Here is a 21196-nt window from a genome sequence, read left to right on the forward strand (position 1 = left end):
AGCCTTAATATTCACCCAGAGGCCCTGACTGGTATGGATCAGTGGGTCTGGCAAACTGAAAGGTCTCCTGTAAATCCTGGTCAGGACATACGTCTGGGTTGTGGGCCAGGTCCCATCTGAGGGTGTGTAAAAGGCAACCATTTGATGTTTCTCTCACACATTGATGTTTCTCTCACTTTTCCCCACCATTCCCCTCTCTCTAAAAATAAATAAATAAAATCTTTTAAAACACAATTTACCCAGAGTATTGACTGGATAAAGTTTCCAGGCAGCAGTGTAGGAAGAGTAGACCACGGTGCAGAACTAGATGGTCTTCCTGAACGAAGGAGACAGAGCTAGGAATCCAGGAAGGTCAAAGCATTAAGAGTTTGCCGAGAAAAGAGAGGAGAAAAAAAAGACTTCAGACATACACCACATTCCCACGTGAATGTTCAGCTGAACGTTGGTCAGTGAAACAAGAAACTACGCAAGGCTAAGTAATGAGCGGCCCAACAGGTGAGAAAAAATAGCCACCAAGGTTCATATGTGTTCAGGAATAGTGACTGTTCCCACCAGCTAGAGTGGAAAACTTCAGCATTCAGGAGGCGATGGGATGAGTACTTAAAAGAGTTTTATCTCATAGTGTTAAATAGTTATCTCTAGCCTGAGAGGTGTTTCCGAACAGCATAATTTATTATTAAACCGGGACACTAAAAGAGGAAATTATTTCCAAGGAATTTAACCATGTTCTGGAATAAAATTAAAAAATATTTATAGAAATACAAATTATCCAGCACCAAGAAAGTAAAGTCCACAATGTTTGGCATTCAGTTAAAATTTTCTTCACAGACCTGGCTGCTGTGGTTCAGTGGATTGAGCGTTGGCCTGCGAACCAAGTGATGCTGGTTCGATTCCCAATCAGGATACATGACTAGGTTGCACATCAGGTCCCCAATTGGGGGTGCAAGTAAGAGACAACAACACAGTGATGTTTCTCTCCCTCTCTTTCTCCTTTCACTGCTTTCTAAAAATAAATACATAAACAAATAAACATATTATTTTTTTAAATTTTTCTTCACAGAAGAAAAAATATATACCCAAAATTAAAAGCAAGAGTCAATCAATCAAACCAAGCCAGAAAAGACACATGTAATAGATTATTAGATAAGGGCATCAAAAATTATTATAATTGCATTTCATATGCTCAAGGAGCCACAGGATATTAGAACATGTTAAGAAGTGATAAGGCCAATATAGAGGGGATCTAAATTGTAATTCTAGAGATATAAACTACAATGTCTGATATAAAAGAGTATTAAGTGAGATAAATTAAAAAATCAGACATCACAGAAGATATTGTTGAAGACATTGCAATGGAAACCATCCAAACTAAACCACAGAGAGAAAAATTACTGAAAATAATGAACAGAACATCAGAGAGTTGAAGCTTCCTGATATATGTATAATGAGAGTATTAGAAGAAAAGAAGAGAGGCAGGGGACACCAAAAGTATTAGAATTAATGGGCAAAATTTTCAAAATTTGATGAAAACTAAAAACTTAAAAATCCAAGAAGATGAACCATAAAAGGAGAAAACTACAGCAAGACAAATCACAATCGACTTGTTTAACCAAAAAAAAAAAAAAAAAAGACACAAAACATACAATCCAAAGACAAGCAGACCAATTGTCATCACTAAGTTCAACTAATGAACTACTATCTTTAAAGTATGAAAGACTTAATTTTGTCAAGCTAGAATTCTATATACAGGAAAAACATATTTCAAAACAAAATAAAATAGACTCTTTTATTCATACTAAATCTGAAAAAAAAAACATCAGTAAATCTGAATACAAGATATGTCCAAAGAAAATCTTCAGAATGAAGGAAAATGATATCAGACAGAAATACAGATCTATAAAAAGAGAGGATAAACTAAAAATAGTAACTATGTAAATGCATTTTATTTTATTTTTAACACTTTAAATGATAAACAACTATTTAAAACAAAAATAATAAAAATATATATGACATTTATAACATATATCAAAATATATGACACTAGCAAGACCACCAGAAGGAAAAAATAAGAGAACATTATTATAAGATTCTTACATTATATATAAAATACTGTGTAATATCACTAAAAGGTAGGCAGCGACAAATCAAAGACATACATTATAAAACATAAGTCAACCATTACTCTAACAAAAAATAATAGCCAATAAGCCAGCAAATAAAATTAAAAGATATTATAAAATATTATCCAATTAATCTATAAAAAATAGAAAAGAGAACAAAAGAACAATAATAGTGAATCAAATGGAAAAAAGAGCAAGATAGTAACATGAAAATGATATCAATAATCACATTAAATGTAAATGTTAAAACATTTTAATTAAAAGGCAGAGCTTATTACATTAGATGAATAAACAATATTGTCTGCTGCCTACAAGAAAACTATCTTAAACATAACAACCAAAATTTTTCAGTAAGATAATAGAAAAAAACAATGTTAACACTACTCAAAAGAAAGCTTTAGTGTCTATAATTAATATCAGACAAAATAAGTTTTAGAGCAAGAATTTTACTTGGGGTAAAAAAGGACATTTCATAATGATAAGGGGTCCAATTCATCAAGAAGGCACAAACCTTAAATGTTTGTCTGTAATAAAAGAGCTTTAGGACATATGAAATAGCAACTGATAAAACTTTTTTAAAAAGTTAGACAAATTCACATTTATAGTTAAAGACTTTAACACCTCTCTCTCAGTAATTCATAGAGTAAGTAGATACAAATCAGTAAGGATTTTAAAGTTAGCCTAGATTGCTATGGTAGAAATCATTGCCTCACTTTTCCTAAATTTGTGTAGTTAAAATTTAGAAATGCTTTAAAAAAGTTATGAGGAATTTATTTTATGGGCTAAAAGTTGAATGTTGGGGTGGTGCTGGCAACTTTTTTCTTAGAAATTTAAGCATAATTTTGGAGCTACATACACTCAAATTAACTGTTTTAATCTCTTCTAACTTATATCAGAAGTTTATTTAGCCTGTGCTGCTCTGAAGAATTCAGTTATATCTATTGATAAAAGGCTTCCAAAAAGTGATTTTTATATACCTGCTCTAAATAAAATAAAATATGAGAATTTTGTATTTTATAGTAAGAAAAGGTACCAGTACACTTACTATACCTAAATAACAACAACAACACCAAAAAAAAAAAAAATTAGAAAAAGCTTAAGTACTGATAAGTCTCAGATAACATTTCTGTTAATTATTAATAATATATTTGAAATAAAAGTCATGACTTTTAAAAAAGTATATATTTTTGATTATGCTATTACAGTTGTCCCAGTTTTTTCCCTTTGCCCCTCTCTGCCTCGTACCTCCCTTCCCTCCAGCAATGCCCCCTCTCCCTTTATTCATACCCAAGGGTCATGCATATAAGTTCTTGGGCTTCTTCATTTCCTATACTATTTTTAATGTCCCCTTGTTTATTTTGTACCTACCAGTTATGCTTCTATCCCTGCACCAAATCGTGGCTTTATCAAAGCTTTATTGAATAGAAAGATAATGATAAAATACAACTGGTAAAGAGATACTTTTAGGGTACTCATTGCTAATTCCTTATAATAAGAGTTTGACTCTGGTCCTAGTAGTTTCTCAATGAAAAACTCATAATGTAAGCTTTCAGTATCATGTATTCTTCCATTTGACCATTCTTTCTTCATAATGGTTACCCTCATAAAAAGGTATGAAATTACTTAATCATAGTGTGTCTTGTGAAGCTCATTCAATTTACACAGACAACACATTTTCAAGATAGCTCAGGTAAGTAAATATTAGTGAAAGTAAAATGTCAAAAAGGTCAGAAATAAATAAAACCAGCAAATCACTGAAATAGGAATTAGTAAAAAATATATATATTGTGCACACATTGAAAGAAAAAAGTACATATAAAGAGATTTCCAGACAAGGAAAAGCTAAAGGAGTTTATCACAACCAAGCCAGTATTACATGAGATTAGTTAGGGTCTTCTTTAAGGAGAAAACAAAAGATTAAAAATATGAACACTGAAATGGTAGTAAGTATAAATCTATCAACAATTGAATTTAAAAAACAAAATAAATGAACAACAGACTCGTAAATAACAGAGAACATTTTGACAATTACAGATGGGAGAGAGTTTGGGGGATGGGGTGAAAAAAGTAAAGGGATCAAGAAGTACAAATTTTTGCTACAGAAGAGTCATGGGGATGTAAAGTACAGCCTAGGGAATATAGCCAAACATATTCTAATAACTGTGTATGGTGTCAGATGGGTACCATCTGGATGATCACTTAGTAAGTTATATAATGTCTAATCATTGGAGTACACACCTGAAGCTAATATAATATTGCATGTAAATTGTAGTTGAAAAATAATTTAAATTAGAAAATAAACCATATATTTCCATGCCTCTTACAAAAAATATAAACATATTAACTTTTAAAAAGTTTGCAAGCCAGAAACAATTGTAGGATACACTGTTATAAAGAGTTTATGTAGTGGAAAAGCACTGACTGCTTATTCTTCACAGTGATTGTTTATAATCTTAGGATTTTCCACAGTGGTTACCTCATATCAACCTTAGGAAACTATTTAAGCTTTGCTTATGATTTCCAGATGCATAAGCCAGAAATGACCCAGATCAAGTAAAATAAGCTAAAATAAGCTATATTAACAAACTTAGCTTATATGATTAAACTGTTTTCTTCTGCTTAGAAAATTTTCAAGGTTGGTCTCCATTTGTCTTTTATCTTAAAAGCAATGGAATATATGTATTTGTCTTTCATATCTAATGACTACTTTTGACACACGATTCTATATATGCATAATTTTTCCACAGTTATTGTGGGGCACTGACCTGATTACTCTTCGACCCCCAAACTAAGCATTTTTCATGATGCAAAGAAAAGCCTTTATCCAGCAATTTACCTAAATTTATTTATTCCTCAAACTTAACTTGAACTTGAATGTATAGAACTCTGAAAGCTGTCAACTTTTCTGAAGAAGGCTACCAGTTAGGAAGGTGAATTGTGTGTATAATTGAAGTTCTATATGGAAAATCTGATTCAACCTCTTTAACTTAGAATATATACATTATGGACTTTTTTATACACTAAAGCAATTATAAAATAAAATACAAAATTAATTTTTATTAAAGTGCAATATTGTATTAATGCAAATTAACTCTAACATCATAGAATGAAAGCACGTCAATAGGTGTTATATGCACTAAGTTGATACTTTAGTGAACTTAGGGTATTTACATAGAATTTTAAAACTAGCATAGGACATAAAGACCACTTAGAAAAATTCCAGATGCCCTAAGAATTTGGGAGACAACTCTGCTCCAAATCATGGTGGTGGTAGAGAAAATACATTAAAATAGCTAATCAAGAGGTATTATTAGGGTATGTAAAAAGATTATCTCAAAAGATTACAGGCTGGGCAGAAAGAGTAAAACCCTGAATGGTACAGAAGTCATAAAGTGGCTGTACTCCAAACTGGGAGCAGTAAGTAGAAGCCAGGAACTCAAATTCTGTGGAGTAACCCAACGTCAAAGTGCTACAAAGCAGAAAGCAAGGTCCACTATTAGAAACCAAGGTTACATTTTTTCACTCATGATAGAATACAGACTGAAGCAGTAGACACTAAACCACTACACAGGACTATAAGAAATACTATCCGTAGTAGAAGCTGAGGGCTCTGATTTGGACTGAGAGGTAGGTAATGAGTGATATGATGAAAATTATTAAAATTTTTAAAATATTAGAGAGAGAATATTCAGAAAGGAAAAACAATAATCACTAATACAAACTTCCAGCCAAGATGGAGGCTTAGGCAGACACACTGCATCTCCCCCCACAACTAAGAAGGAATACAACTACCTCAAAACTAGAGACAACCGTAAGTTCCAGAAAATCAACCTATATGGAAGTCCAACAAAGATATAAAGAAGAAATACTCATCCAGACAGGTAGGAGGGGCGGAGCCAGGACAGAGGGGATGCGATGTGGCAGTGACAGCAGCAGCAGGCCAGCAGAAAGTGCAGTCACCATTTTAAAAAATCAAAAGGGACACCTGGGGAACACTCCCAGCACCAGACCAGACCGCATAGCTCACCGTTCCAGCTCTGGGGAAAATAAAGCCTCATTGCTTTTGACTGTACAAACCAATAAGGGTTGGAGCGGAGGAAGAAACTGCTGGTCTCTCAGCAGAGTACACTTGTTTGAAAGGCCTCATGGTCCTAGAATGTCCACAAACCCACCCACCCTGGGAACAATGGCCAGCGCAACAGCTAGAGGGGCGCCAGTCCCATACAGAAGTGGGAGAAGTTCCTGGAAAAGGGCGAGTGTTGAGCAAGTGGCATTGTTCCCTCAGACCCCTTCCAAACACAGCGCCACAATGTGGTGAAACGAGTCTCCCTGTACTGAAGAATACCTAAGGCTCAACCCCTTACAACATAACAGAAGTGACAACTCTACCTAAACACAGAGGCAAACAAATACAAGAGCCTGTCAAGATGAGGAGACAGAGAAGTATGGCCCAAAAGATGGAATGGATCAAGGTTCCAATGGGAGAACTAAGTGACAAGGAGATAGTCAACATAACAGATGAGGAGATAAACAACCTAACAGATGTAGAGTTCAAAAGACTCGTGATAAAGATATCACCAGGCTTGACAGATATGCTTAAGTATGGCAAACGCATAAAGGAAGAAGTGAAGGCTATGCTAAATGAAATGAAGGAAAATCCACACAAAAACAATGGTGAAGAGAAGGAAACTGGGGTTCAAAAACAGCCAACAAGTACAGAATGAGAAAACAGGAATTGAAAAAGACAAGAAGAGGTTTAGAAACTTCTGGGAAAACTTTAAACATACCAACATCCAAATCATAGAAGTGCCAGAAGGAGAAGAAGAAGAGCAAGAAATTGAAAGCTTATGTGAAAAAATTATGAAGAAAAAATTCCAAAATTTGGCAAAGGAAATAGACTTACAAATCCAGGAAGTGCAGAGGTCCAAACAAGCTAGACTCAAAGAGGACCACACCAAGATACATCATAATTAAAATGCCAAAGTTTCAAGATGAAGGGAGAATCTTAAAAGCAGCAAGAGAAAAGCAGAGTTACCTACAAAGGGGTGCCTATATGACTGTCAGCTGATTTCTCAAAAGAAACTTTGCAGGCAAGAAGGGACTGGCAAGAAGTATTCAATGTGATGAAAAGCAAGGACCTACAATGAAGATTACTCTATCCAGCAAAGCTATCATTTAGAATTGGAAGGGTAGATGAAGTTCTTCCCAGGCAAGGTAAAGCTAAAGGAGTTCATCATCACCAAGCCATTATTATATGAAATGTCAGAGGGACTTACTTAAGAAAATGAAGATCAAAATTATGAACATTAAAATGACAACAAACTCACAGGTATCAACAACTGAATCTAAAAAATAAAAACAAAATCCAACTAAGCAAACCAGAATAGGAATAGAATAATAAGTATGGGGCTCTTTTGGACGGCTATCAACTGGTAGTGGGAAGAGGGAGAAATGGAGAAATGGTGCAGGGACTAAGAAGTATAATTGGTTGGTACAAAATAGACAGTTGGAAGTTAAGAATAATATAGGAAAGGGTGAAACCAAAGAAGTTATATGCACAACCCATGGTTATGAACTAAGGGAGATGGGATTGCTGGAGGGAAGTGGTTACTGGGTAGAGGGGAGGAGAGGAAAAAAAATTGGGACTACTGTAACAACATAATCAATAAAATATACTTTGAAAAATAATAATAATCACTAGTACAATATAAATATAAAAGAAAACTCATTCAAATTGAAAATGTAATATTCTAGAACACATGATTGTCTCAAAGGAGCTACCAAAACATACAAGTTAAATATAAATTTATTCCACATGTAATTAATTAAAGTTGACAATGATTTAAGTAATAATCTTTATGTTGCTCAGAGATAATATACATTATACCATTATTTAATAAGTATACTTTGAAAATATAAAAAGATGTTCAACATCAATAGTCACAAGGAAAATGCAAATTAAAACTACTACATGATATAATTGACATCTATTATAATGGATAAAATAAAAAGTACTGACAATCTATACATATGCTGACAATGCATACATACATACATATATAACTCATAATTGTTGATAGTAATGTAAAATAGTATAGCCTCTTTGGAAAACTACTTTTGTAGTTTCCTTTAAAATTAAACATAAATTACCATATAACCTAGCATTCCCACTCCTGAGCATATGCCCCAGAGAAAGAAAAATTTATATTAAAACAAAAACCTGGCCTTGACTGGTGTGGTTCAGTGAGCTGAGCATCATCCCACAAACTGAATGGTTGCTGGTTGATTCCTGTCAGGGCACATGCCTGGGTTGCAGGCCAGGTCTCCAGTTGGGGGGCATTCAAGAGGCAACTATTAGACGTTCTCACACATTGATATTTCTTTCCCTCTCTCTCTCCCTTCCCTGTTCTCTAAAATACAAATAAATAAAGTCTTTAAAAAAAATCCTTTACAACCTCAAAAGATCTAAGAAGGTGTTCCCTAAAAAATATTAAATAAATAAATAAAGTAGTTGTAATTCCAGATTGGTCCTGGGAGGAGGTTTGTGTAGCTTCCTCTTACTCCTCCACCATCTTGTATCCTGCCCAGAGTTTAAATTTCATTGATATGATGTGGTAAAAAAAGACAGGAGGTAATTAAATGAGATAATAAACACATTAATTAGGCTGATTGCAGTAATCATTTTACAATGTATACATATATCAAAATATTGAGTTGTCTGACTTAAAATATACAACTTTTTGTTTATTATGCCTCAATAAACCTAAAAAAAAATAATGACAATGAATTTTGGAGTGTGTAACATGCATAGATGTATAGAGAATGGTATAGTAGCACAAAGGAAATGTACATTTATAAAATCTTTATAATGGATGTAATAATACTTGAAGGAAAATTATTATATTATAAACCTTTAAGGAACAAAGTCATAAAATAAAAAATGTATACCTAGTAAGCCAATAGTAGAGATAAAATAGAATTGTAAAAATACTCAATTGTAAAGAAGAAGAAAAAAGAGGACAAAGAAAACAAAGTAGTGTTGGTACTAACTTAAAAAACACAGAGAAATGTGATAGAATTTAATTCAAACTCATCAAAATCTATTAATATAATTTTCAAGTACCCCAGATGAACATAGACTGTCAAACTGGAAAAATTCAAAATAAAACTTATGTTGTCTATGAAAAAGCCTATTTAAATATCTTCAATACCAACAAAAAGCTTAGATGTAAACTCTTGGTTAAAGAGACACCATAAACCATACAAGCACCAATCACACTAAAGGTAGATTAGCTATATTAATTTCATACTACCTAGGCTTCAGGGTATAGAATATTAGATATTTAGTTGCTATATCTTAATGTTAACATTAAGCAACTAAATGTCTATGTACTCAACAATCAAGTTTTAAATACATGAGCAAAAAGTTTATAGAAGTTAAAGGAGGAAAAGGCAAATGTCACTCTGCTGTCATTAAATAGACAGATAGAAAAACTTTAAATATCAGAAGACTAGCAACAATAAAGCTAAATTGATCTATTGTATAGAATTCTCAGGCTACTAAAGACATTCTCAGAACTGAAAAATGAATTAATCATAATGAATTATATTTTTAAAAACTGTCAATGACAAAATGGAAAATATATTTTTCATTTTTAATGAATTTATTGGGGTTACATAGGTTCATAAAATTATATAGATTTTTAACTGTACAATTCTATAATAAATCATCTGTATATTATAATATGTGTTCACTACCTAAAATCTAATCTTCTGTCACCATTTATCCTTTATCACCCTCTTCTATCTGCCCCCACCCCCTTTTCTGGTAATCACCATATTATTGCTTGTGTCTATGAGTTTTGGGTTTTTTTTTTTAAACCCTTTGCCTATTTCACCCAAACCTCCAACCCCTGACAGCTGTCTGTCTGTTCTCTGTATCTATGATTCTGTTTCTATTTTGTCCGTTTATTTTGTTCATTCCACATGTAAGTGAAATCATATGGTATTTCTTTCTCTGTATATTTCACCAATATAATACCCTCTAGGTCCAATCATGCTGTCATAATAGGCAAAATTTAATTCTATCTCTTTATTTTTTTTATGGCCAAGTTAAGTATTCTACTGTGTAAATGTACTACAGCTTTTTTATTCACTCATCTATTGATAAGCACTTTGGGGCTGCTTCTAAATCTTGGCAACTGTAAATAGTGCTGCAAGGGACATAGGGGTGCATAGATTCTTGGGAATCAGGGTTTCAGGATTCTTCAGATATAGTCCCAGAAGTGAAATCACTAGGTCATAAGGCATTTCCATTTTTAATTTTTTGAGGAAACTCCATATTGTTTTCCATAGGGGCTGCACCAGTCTGCATTCCCACCAACAGTGTACGAGGGTTCACTTTTCTCTACATCCTCACCAACACTTGTAATTTATGGATTTATTGATGATGACCATTCTGACAAGTGTGAAGTGATATCTAATTGTGATTTTATTTGTATTTCTCTGATTTAGTGAGGTTGAGCATCTTTTCATATGTCTATTAGTCATCCTTATGTTCTCATTGGAGATGTGTCTATTCAGGTCCTTTGCCCATTTGGTGTTGAGTTGATTTGTTTATAAAATTTGAATCTTAATCCTTTATCAGATTTACCTTGCATTTGCCTGTAGTAAGAAGTTTGTATGGGAATTTTTTTGTTGGCTCCTACTTCTACAAAAAACAAGGATCAAATACTATGGTTTTATTCCAATTTCTTCTGACAAGGCCTTGGTCAGAGTATCTATCTGTTTTATAATATTAATATATTTTATGTACACTCAGTTCATGAATGCTTACTTAAAGATTACTACCTATACATTTTAAAGTGAGGACTAAATTTTTTTACACATCCTATTGTCTTTCTCTCCAACCACACCTGCAGGCAAGACTGGATCAAGATGTCTGTTGTATCTGAAGTTATTTTCCAATATAAAAAGAAAAAAATTATCTTTGTCTCTGAAATTCTTTAAATAAATACTCATTTTAGAAATATCAAATCTATGAGGGCTTTTTCCTTTGTTTAATGTTTTACTTTTAGGAGTTAACAACTTAATGCATACCAGGCCCAGTGTTATGATACCATTTTAATTTAGAAACAAATGACCATTATTTTATTGTAAGGCATTTTCCAGATTTACAGGATCATAAACCTGATAAAATTTAGAGGTGTTCACAATAAAGGCAGTAAGTATAATTGTAACAAAAATAATGTTATCTTACCTGAGAATTTTCTTATGTTTTATTAGTTTTGGGTTTTTTCTCATGAATTCAGTGAAAGGCAGGATTATCATGGATATTCTGCACTTAAATACTAAATAGCTCTTGACAATTAATTGGATGAGCTCAAAATTTTTGAACTGTCTCTCAATCAAAAGATAAAATAGAATTTTTTTCTTACTTAGGAATAATTCTTAAAAGTCCTACAATGAGCTAATATGTTCAAGTTATTAAAAACAATATAAAAGATGAGTAGTGATCCTCCTCACATTCAAATATATTTCCTCTCTTCCCTCCTCAAACGTTTTTTCCTTTTTTTTAAGCATATTTATTGATTATGTTGTTACAGTCTTTCCAATTTTTTCCCCTTTGCTCCCCTCTTCCAGTATCCCCCTTCACTCCAGCAATCCTACACCCCTTAGTTCATGTCCATGGGTCATGCATATAGATTCCTTGGCTTCACCATTTCCTATATTATTCTTAACATCCCCCTATCTATTTTGTGCCAACCAATTATGCTTCTTAGTCCCTTCACTATTTCCCCATTTCTCCCCATCCCCCTCTCAGCTGATAAACCTCCAAATGATCCCCATACCTATGACCCTTCTTAAATATTGATTTCTAAATTCACTAAGAAATTCCTCAACTGAGTGCCACTGATTATCAAAAGGTAAATTAGCATAAATATATACCCTCCTATAGGAAAATTATCTTATTGATGATGACTCTGTAATATGATCTCTTAAAATAAGAGATTATTATGCTATTATTGTTTTTATTGTTATTGTTATTTAAAGCTAAAAACAAATATCTTTCTTCTGTCAACATTTTTATATTAAATCCTAAGGATCTACATGAACATATCAATATATCAATGCACACCAGTTCTTTTTCCTTTGAAATATAGTCATCTTTCCATTATACATGAAAAGAGAAGAGTGGAGTAGTATGGATAATTTAATAGCAAGTCAATGAAATGTCTCTTTGTATTAAGATTGCATTTTATAATAACTTGTGTAGCATATTTTCTTTTCCAGCAGCTCTCTTGATGAGGCTATAATGAATGGATTACTTTATTCCTCAAACACAAATCTGATCAACAGATTTGGCAAATTCAAAAACATATTTTAAAAAAAAATTTAATAAATATTTTTTAAAAGGCAGGAAAAAGGTGTTGTAAAAGTACACTGGACAGGTGTACTCAAGTCCTGGCTTGGAAGCTGTATTTTGTACATATCCAACAAAGAATTAATCTGGATGAAGCCTTTCTTCAGATAATAATTTTCAAAAATATTTCTTTTCAAAAGACATTTTTAAGCTCTCTTATGCATAGCCTTCTGCTGCAATGGGGGAATACAGAAAAAGAATGAGCTACAAGTCTGAAAACTGAATATAGCCTAGTTAAGAGCTAAGCTATCTTTCCGTCTTAGTCTCTCTACTGAAGTTCTAGCATCAGCATTCAAACATATTCACTCCAGTAGGACTGCCTCTCAATCAAAAGTTAAAATAGCAAAAAAGGTAAAATGGCAGATCCATCCTTGAATCTGTGTCTCTTTTTACCTATAGTCCTATCTTGCTCCTAACTTGACAACCGTCCTCTGTGAGGAGCTATTTATACACTCCGTCTCAATCTCTCTCTTTTTTTTTTTAAAGTAACACTTTAAAAAAAAATTTATTTATTTGTTGTTTATTTATTTATTTATTTTTAGAGAGAGGGGGAAAGGAGAAAGAGAGGGAGAGAAACATCACTGTGTGGTTGCCTCTCACTTGCGCCCCCAACTGGGGACCTGACGTGCAACCTAGTTATGTGCCCTGACTGGGAATCGAACCAGCGACACTTGGTTCGCAGGTCGACGCTCAATCCACTGAGCCGCACCGGCCAGGGTTTCTATCTCTTTATCAGGGTTTTATTTCAATATCCCATCTGCATTATTAAATTAAACACACGGTCATTTCCTGGATGCTCAGAAGCTTTTTATACATTCTCTTTATTTATCCAAGAGTCAGCCCCTGGCTTCCTAATTCTATACTATGGTTATTTTGTTCTCCTTATCTACTTTGTGTTCTTTAAAAATGGCTTGCTTTCTTTTGGCCCTCTTCTTAATTAATCTCTTTAGACAAAGTTATCCATTCCTATGGCCTTAGTGAATATTTCTTTTTATGCCTGTGACTCCCAACTCTCCAGCCCAAGACGTCCTCCTAAGTTTCTAACCTATTTATCCAACTGCCTACTAGAAATCTTCCCTTCCGTTTTCCAGTTACCTCAAATTTGACATATTTAAAATAGACCATATTTTGATGCCAGATAAACACTTCTAATGTATAATTTTCTCAGCTGATGACCCATCTACCTCATTGTGTAAATATAGGTGATCCTTAACTCCTTATTTTCTTTCACCTCTTATATTTAATTAATCACCAAGTGTTGACTCACAAACAACACTTGCATCTGCCTTTTGCTCTTGTGACACAGTTGTGGGATACCCTAGCCTAAGCCACACTCACCATTCCAAAGTTTGCAACTGGTCTACCTATAATCTTTTTCATTCTAGTCTCCATATATTACATACAGGGCTTAAAGCCTTTTATTCTTTGTCATTGTTTTCATGATAATGTCCAGAATCTCTAATATATTTTGTAGATGAAAAGAAAAGAATCAACAGCGGACCTACGATACATTCTCTCTTTACTGGGGAATGTCCTAGAAATAGAAAGAAAGATAACCTGGTCAAATTACCTTGAAAACATGGTATTGACAGAACTGCTGTCAAGCACATTGTTGGAATTTGCTAATAAAGGAGTCATTATCTATAGAATGCCTTTAGCAAGATGTACCAGATTTAAATAGGATTATTTTTGGCAAACAAACATGAACTCTGGATTTATGAGCCGTGGAACCAGGGAAAATATTACAGAAGCCAAATAATGACCAAAGTAATTTCTTGTCATATATCATTTAGGTAGTTCATCTTAAATGTGGCCCAAAGAGCACATTTTCATGACAAGAAGTACCTGTGGAGTGGTATTGGTTGTTCCAAACTTTTTTCTGTTTTTCCTAGTTCTAGAGATTACTTATAGCCTTAATATTATTAGTAAAGCTTGATACTAGGTAAGATTTCTGATTTTTATGTGTCTGATTTGACAATATAATCCTTTGAGGTAATTCAGTAAGTATTCATGTAAGTTACTCCTTTTAAGTCCTTGAGTCTCATCTCTTCACTATCATAAACCCTAAACTCCAGTCTTACTTGACTTCTTGGACTTCTTGTGGTTCTTTGAGTACATTCTTATTTCTCTGTTCATCTCACTTGAGTTCCCTTATCTGAAATGCTATCCTCATTCACTTCTGCCCCATTTCTCTCATCAGCAACCATAATCACTTAACTTTCTTTGTCTATTAATCCCTAGTTATCCTTTAATTTTCAGTTCAGTGCAATTTCCTTAGTGATGATTTTCTGGCTCCTACATTTATGTTATGATAACTTCCTTTACTCATTCTTCAGTAGCAGTGACTACCTATAAGACTCTGAACTCAATGAAAGAAATAACCTTGTCTTTCTTAATCCCCATTTTATCCCATAATTTAGCAAAGCTTGTTACATAACAGGTACAGAAATACATATGACTATTGGGAACATATTATAATTGTTGGCCTAAAATGGTTCATAACAGCTGAGTGGATTTCAAAAAGCTCTATATAATATGTATAGCAGGATAAAAACAAAAACAGATCCAGAGAAAAGGTTTGAGAAACACCATTTTGGGTTTATTTCCCTTTCTTGTTTCACATTATTTGAGAAAAAGTCTTTTTCCTACCCAGTATGTAATCAGGAATCATATAATCATTTAAATCCTTTACTTTAAGATGAGGGTAATAATAATGCTGTTTTAAAATAATGGCTCCATGAATTGCTTAAATTTCTAAAATATTATTAAATAAGTGTACTGTAATATTCACTTCTACCTGGCTGGTTTGGCTCAGTGGATTGAGCGTCGGCCTGCGAGCTAAGTGTCGCTGGTTCGATCTTCCAGTCAGGGCACATCAGAGAAGGAAAACTCTGACTCCAAAAAAACCTCCGCTGCCTTGCGGCATACCTCTTCAGGGGAAAGGCTAAGGGAGTAAACCCCGACAGAAAATCCGGAGCCGGAGTCCCTAAGGCGGTTTGACGTTGTAGTCAACACCGGCAACTCCTGCGGCGCACCTGAAGCCAAGCTGTATTGACTTTGTCTTTCCCTTGGACCCTTCAGCTGCGAAGAGAGGGGGGGTCTGCTGCATGGGCAACAGCAGACCCTCCATATCACCCTGCCCAGGCTCTGTAGCTTCAGCTTCACTGGAGAGGACACTCCAGCATCATCGCAAGATGTCGATTCAACACGGGAGGAGACAGATACCGTGTCACTCCCGAGTCGGACTGCACAGCCATTCTCGGCGGTGCAGATAGACTCTTAAGAAGCTACACCATCGTCTCTCGAGACGGACGGCTGCTGATAACCGATAATATTCACTTCAAATGTAAATAAATTTAAAATAAAACTGGTGCCATTTTTGTAAACATTTTCTCTTCTTTGTGCCTTTATTTTATTAAAAGTACATGTAGAACGTAGTCTAACGACCAATTCCTGATAGAACCTACACCAGATTTTGAACAAGCTTCTGTCTGCTTTATATTTACTATTCTTCTTATTTTGACAGTATTGTAGAAGTATATAAGCAAGTTTGATAATTTATATGTTTTTTCTATTAAATAATGTTGAAGGGCCTCCAAAAATATATTCTTATTAATATACAAAAATGCTAGGAAGTATATTAGAAATGCAAAAGGTTGCAACTAAACAATAATAACAATTTTCCTACCTTCTAAAAGTCACATTACTTCCATTGCAAAAGAACCTTCATGTATTATATATTCCTTCCTGCATTACCTAAGCTACTCTATCATCATCTATACCCTTATCTGATTACCTAAATGTATAGGATAGACCTCAGTCAATACTCCTGGAAAAATGCAATGCCTAGTGGGCTTTATTATTTCAGAACAAGATAACAGGCTTCTGACTCAAAGAAAGCAATCAAATGCATTTTTGTAGCCTCAAGCATCATATTTACTTAAAAGATTGTGACTATAAAAGCAAATCTCTCTTACTGGAAACCTGGACAAAAGCTGTCAGAGGACAGGGTAGTAAATAGCCTTGAAATTGTTTTCTCTGCTTCATTTCAAAAGCTTAGGGCTACCAATGTTTGACCTTTTACAAATGGAATGGTTTCCTGCAGGTCTTAGTGCTATACTGAATGCTGATGGTGGCGTGGGCTTGATGCAGCCATCAAGTATGGCAAATATGCTCATCACTAGTGTATTCTTTTGCATCAGGAACATTTTTCATTCAGTGACATTTGCTGGTTCCTTCCAAGAAAAGGTACAGTGATTCTATTTTTTCCCCAAACATTTTCCCTCTAGTGTCTCTTGACCAAGCACAGCAAGGAAAATTGTGTAACTGTCCAAAATGACTCCATATAGTTTAGTCAAAGGAAAATAAAGTCAGGCTGAACAAGAAGACATTTTGCTGAGAACACCTGGAGTCAGCCTGTTATTTTCTTTGCTATTTGGTAATGGAGAACATAAAAATATATTTGAGGATTATTGAGATTTTCTGCCTTTTTGTACACTATATATTATTATTAACCCAGTATCCAGTGTTAGGATATTTGCCTTATATTTCAAATACACAGATATCAAAATATTAATATGATTAAAAAAAACTCTAAAGGACAAAATAAATGTCTATCTTACAACTACTTATGCTCTATAATATATAACATCACATTTAGCTTCTGTAATGATATTAAAGAATAACATTGTTAACTTGTGAGTGTCTATTATGTGTTAGACCTTGCTTTAATTTTGATACACATCTGTAAGGTAGTGGTTATCATTTCTTTACTTTTATACTTTAAAAAACTAGCTTATATAAAACAGACAATTGCCTAAGTCCCATAAAATGGTAAATAAAGAAACTGAAAACCAGATTGGCACCTGGATTTTTCTGAATCCAAATTTAATGCTGAGAATGTTTGCAACTGTATAAACTATGTGTGTATGTACTCTGAAAATATAAGACAGCTCTTGGATTTTATTTAATCTGTTTTAAAATAAGAGATTAACTAGAAAAGAAGTGTTTTCAGAAACTAGGATTCCCCTGATCAGAGTGTAGGACAACTTTCAGAAGATACTTTAATGCTTAACAAGTATAAACAATGAGTTAAGCTTTCTGCTAAAGGATTTACATTCATTATCTTATTCAACCCTCATACATGAGAGGGATATGATTATAATATCCAATATACAGAAAGGGAAATTGATGATTAGGAAATATCTACATTCTCTATTTCCCTCCAGGTTTATTTGCTGCGGTTTTTCTGTTCTGCTCTGCACCCCGAGGGTCTGACCTCTAAGTGAGATAAGGTGTGTGGCAAACAGCTGCATAGATAAAAGCTATAGCAACTGGGAAGAAGATAGTAAGACCACACCTGACACATGCCATGCACACACGCATGCACACGTGCGCGCGTGCACACACACACACACACACACACACACACCTGGCTTTATAGTTTAAAGAGAACAGCTCAATCCAACATGGTGACTAATGTCACCTCACAGTGACTAATTTCATCACACAGTGATCCCTAGCCTTATTATTTGCCCATTATAATACATCAGCTTGCTAAAGGACACACATAAGAGCCACCATGACTGGAAACAGAAAGCCCATACAAGAGCTCATAGGAGAAATTTCCACCCCTTTCCCAAGATGATCCTGAATACCCCTCCTCACCTTATTTAATACTCATCCCCTCTCCTTCCAGATTACATGAACTTCAATAAACGAAGCAAACTCCTCTAAAGGGAAGCTGGTCTGTCTGTGGAATAGCCCATTCTCTGTCTCACTACTTGACTAAAAACTCACTTTCACTTTGAATTCTATGAAGCCAAGAATCCACAGTGGGTCTCTGAAACTTGGGTCCCCAGGTCCCTGAAATACCTGCATCATAAGGACTTCTTTTCCTGGGCTCCATGACATTTGGCTTCTGGTCAGGTTTGGAAGTTGGAAGAAATAAGAGGGGATGGAGTGTGAAGAAGAGATCAGGATATTGACTCACCTTGCTAAGTTTCTGGCAAGGGCTGCTTTTCTTCATGACCACAGCTCAAATCAGCGGTCCCACTTGGGTGTCTCCAGCTGTTTCTACAATGTGGTAATACCTTCCCTTCTCCTTTTCTTTTTGGGCCTCAGTGGAAACAGCTTCCTGCTGTTGCTAATTCTGGCTCTTCATTACCCTTTGTTCCTTCCTTAACTCTGCACAGCCTTGTTATGCTCTCTTCAATTACACCCTTTGGAGCATGCCAATTGTTGACTGCTAGGACTTGAACTGACATAAAAAGGTTAAGTAAATTGCTTTAAGGTTACTTGATTAGGATTTGGCAGAGCTGGAGTTCAACTAAGGTTTGTTCAATGCCAACATCATTAACCACCATGTAATTCTGTCTCACAGATTAATCACCACAGGGAAAAGAATGAATTCTGTCTCAGCCCCTAAGGACATTTGCATTCTTCTTCCAGGGTCTATTCTTTATCTAGAAAAGGTGCCCCTGACATTGAAGACACTGCTATCCTGGGAACCTGACCACAGGCCATCAAATGCAGTTCAAATCCTGGGGATCCAGCCAAGCAGAAAGCTGTTGAGCAGGTAGACAAAACTTCTCAACATTAAAAGGTAGCAATATTACTCTGGCAGTTGTTAGAATAATTACTGCCAGGAACCTCTCTGACTTACCGTGCCACAAATTCAGGGGTGCTCTATAATTACTCCTTGACCTTAGTCCCAGATCCTGTCCTACTAATTCATTAAGCTTTATACCACACAGTTTTAGTCATTCTTTATCTCTTCAAAAATTAGGTATTAAATTCCGACTATGGGCTAGGCATTGTGCTAAGTGCAAGGCATGTAACGATGAGTAAGACAAGGTTTTTGCTCACAAAGAAATAACAGAATAGATATGCAAATGAAAAGTTTAGACGTCCGATAAAGACTTAAGTAGCTATGATAGAAGCTTCTATAGATTGCTGTAGAAGAACAAAAATGTGTATATTGTTTCACCCCTGCCCTTTTTCGTCACATCATCTGACCACACACTACTTTTCCGTTGGTGCCTAAAATTTATGACCCAAACCCTGAGGTGTAAAAACCTTGGCTGACCACATTAGCTGGGGACTCACATGGAGCAATTTGCTCAAGGGCATACTGTACTGCTCCTCAACAAACCTTCAGTTCTTTCACATTTCAATATATCTCAAATGATGACTAGATTTTGGTCATAATTAATATACAAATTTTATTGAGCTTTTTTGTCTCTAAGCCTACACAGTAATTGTTTAGACACTATTTTAAATAATAAATGCCTATTCTGAAGTTCAGTAACATATGAACCCAAGAGAGATAATTGGTAGTTAGATTATTTTACTTTAAGATGGGCTTGTAATAGTTCAAAACAATATTTCTGTCTTGCTTTCTCATCTTCCCTTCACTTCCTATCTTCACTTTTCCCCAAATCTTCTTTTTATTAATTTTTTAAATTTTATTGCATATTTTCCTTACCATTTATCCCCATATACAGTACCCTCTTCTACATCCACCCATCGTCCTTTCCCCCATCAGTAGCCACACTGTTGTCCAGGTCCATGAGTTGTTTCTCTCATTTTCCTTTTTTGCTCTATCCCTTCACCCCTCCACCCACCTCCAGAACTGTCAGCCTGCTCTCTACCTCCCCTCATCTTCTCATAACTTCCCGTCTTCTTTCCCTGCCTCTCTGCTCTTCTAAAGTCATCATTCCTTCCCTCTCATCTTGTTTTCCCTTATCTTCCTCTCCCACTCAAACATCATACAAAAGGTTAATTTAGGTGCAATTAAACAATGGATGAACTGAAAGGGGAAAAATAGTGAAAATGTAATGGGAAAACTTGGCAGATATGAATATAACAAGTAGAACATGATTGGATGACAATGTGCTGCAAATCGTACAGGGAGACGTTTATAGCATCATTTTAGTAATATTAGTGCTAAGATTTCATGAAATTGATTTGTCACAAGAAAACAACTAATGGATGCAGGCTGAATGTCAGCCAGCTTCATATGAAGCATAAAGGTTGTACTCTAGTTCTCATTAACATGAAACACATACAACTGGTTCAGATCCTAAATGAGAAATTAACAGAAAAGATTGTTGGTACAGTTGGAAAAATGTGCATGAGGTCTGTTGATGGAATGGTAGTGATGATCAATGTTGATTTCCTGATTTAGACGGTGTATACTGTTTATGTTGATGAGTGTTCCTGTTTTGGTGAAATAGATACTGGGATATTTTTGGTGAAAGCAGATGATGTGTTCAAATTACTTTCAAAAGATTCAGAACAGATTAAAAATAATGAGTGTGTGTTGGGAGTAGAGGACAAATGTTATATGCATTTCTAACAAATTTTCCTTCCTGGGTGATGGAAATATTCTATATACTGGTCTACCAACTTGTCTGTAACTTTGAAATAGTTTCAATACAGCTTATCTTTAAAAACTACTGCTGGGCTCAACTTCTATATCCATCCATGTGGAAAATAACAGAGATCAGACTTGCACTCTAAAATGAAGATGTACAAAACAAGATAGATAAAATGTATTAAATAAATTAGAGACACTGAGAACAAGAGTCAGTTATAACTGCTGATCCCCGAGAGAGAAATAAATAAATAAATAAATAAATAAATAAAAATT

The 21196-nt window shown here is 34.6% G+C and overlaps 1 long non-coding RNA gene across 1 annotated transcript in view; it reads right to left on the reverse strand.

Annotated features, from left to right (window-relative positions):
• Positions 1 to 18780, reverse strand: part of LOC150007233 (uncharacterized) — a 76129-nt gene extending 57349 nt beyond the window's left edge. Inside the window, exon 1 of the long non-coding RNA XR_016511798.1 lies at positions 18536 to 18780. This is a non-coding gene — a long non-coding RNA (uncharacterized LOC150007233). The remainder of the gene's footprint in view (positions 1 to 18535) is intronic.
• Between the last annotated feature and the right edge of the window lie 2416 nt (positions 18781 to 21196).

This window comes from Furipterus horrens, unplaced genomic scaffold (assembly GCF_987537825.1).
Source record: "Furipterus horrens unplaced genomic scaffold, mFurHor1.1.pri manual_scaffold_6, whole genome shotgun sequence".
Classification (NCBI taxonomy): Eukaryota; Metazoa; Chordata; class Mammalia; order Chiroptera; family Furipteridae; genus Furipterus; species Furipterus horrens.